Source organism: Gavialis gangeticus, unplaced genomic scaffold, assembly GCF_001723915.1.
Source record: "Gavialis gangeticus isolate Ggan-Ray unplaced genomic scaffold, GavGan_comp1, whole genome shotgun sequence".
In the NCBI taxonomy this organism is placed as follows: domain Eukaryota; kingdom Metazoa; phylum Chordata; order Crocodylia; family Gavialidae; genus Gavialis; species Gavialis gangeticus.
The window spans coordinates 101,301,493-101,303,071 of NW_017729025.1; the positions used below are offsets into that span (position 1 = coordinate 101,301,493).

Genomic DNA, 1,579 nt, shown 5'->3' on the forward strand with positions numbered 1-1,579 from the left:
CGGCCGCCTCGCGCCCAGGGGCTTCCCGCCGCCCGGGCCCGGGACACCCCCGGCGCGGCGCGGCGCGATCGCCGTCACTGCCCTTGCCCACGCTCCGCCCAAGCGGGGCTGCTGCCAGGGGGCTTCCCAGCACCCGCCAGCAGAGCCTTCCCCGAAAGGGTACGTAGAAGCCTGGGACCTCTCTATACCCCCCACCCCCAAAACAAACAAAACACCCAAGAAACCTTCTTCCCCCTGGAGGGCTGGACACTTTCTCCAGAGATCTGCCCCTCTTCCCCAGCAGGGATCAGCGATCCCCCACTCGAGACCCCGGCCCCCCAGCGCAGCCAGGGAGGTGGCGGGGGAGAGAGGGGAGCCCCCCCACCAGGATCCAGGACTGGCTGGGAGCCCCGATCCCCGGGGGTCACATACAGCGCTCCCGGCGGCCCGCTCCTACCTGCTGCTGCTGCTGCTGCTGCTCCGGACCGGCTCGCTCCTTCCCCGCTGGCGGACACGCAGCCGATGTGGCTTTGGCTCCGCTCCGCTGCACCCGGCCCAGCTGCTTTCAGCGGGAAGAGGCGGGGCAGCTCCGAGCTGCCTTTGAAACCTTCCCCGCGCACAGCCCGCCCTGCCCCTGGAGTTTGAGGCCCAGTTACCCCACTTAACGACATAGCCTGGGCACAAACTGGTGGGGATCTACTATTGGACCAACTCAAACGATAAAAAGATATGGGATTTACCCCAAGAGCCTTATCTGCCCTATGTCTTTAGGCCAGGGGTGGGCAATTATTTCACGCAGAGGGCCACTTACTGAGTTTTGGCAAGCAGTCGAGGGCTGCATAACAGGCAGCCAGGGGAAGATCAATATTAATTTCCTAAATTTTTTTAGGGGTCCCACAGGCTGCATTTTGCCCCACCCCTGCCTTAGACCAACACGCCTACAGCCTACCAGCACCGTACCTAGACTCCTGGCAGCCCCGGGCTGACTTTATCGAAGGGGGACTCAATACCAAGAGATGAATCACAATAAATCAGAATCACAATAAATCAGAATCACAATAAATCAGAATCACAATAAATCAGAATCACAATAGGGGTTCCATTTTCAGGTCCCTTTTCAGTCTAGGCCCCAGGCAGCCAACCAGTTTGCTGATGCCAGTGTTGGGTCCTGCAACCTACACCCCTAATTGGGGTAGGAATTTGCTGGGGGGAAGAATCCAGACTCTCCCCTGTTCATCCTCTCCTGAATCCCTGCCCCTGTAGGCTGAATAAAGCAGCTTGGTAGGATGGATCTGGCTGGCAGGCTCTATCTTCAACAGCCCTTCTCTAACCAGCACTACTGTGGAGAAGGATACATGAGAATCAGGCCCTCATCCTTGCCTCAGGCTCCTTCCCTGCGCTGTTGTGAATGCCTGACCCTGGGAAGGCTGTACAACAAGGCGAGAGTGATGCCTCAAAATGAGGCAACTTGCTTAAAAATGAGGAGTTTGCAAATAAATGAAGGTTTGGCAGGGTCTTTTGATTGGCTGGCAGATTTCAGAGCCCCTGGGCTCACTCTTCAGGCTTTTCTCCACCACTTTGGGTACAGAAACATGCTTCT

General features: G+C 57.7%; 1 protein-coding gene across 1 annotated transcript in view; it reads right to left on the bottom strand.

Annotated features, from left to right (window-relative positions):
* The window catches only part of CD82 (CD82 molecule), a 66,417-nt gene extending 65,869 nt beyond the window's left edge, over positions 1–548 (bottom strand). The window contains exon 1 of the mRNA XM_019519356.1: positions 448–548. The gene's annotated coding sequence lies outside the window, so the exon portion shown is untranslated. The remainder of the gene's footprint in view (positions 1–447) is intronic.
* Between the last annotated feature and the right edge of the window lie 1,031 nt (positions 549–1,579).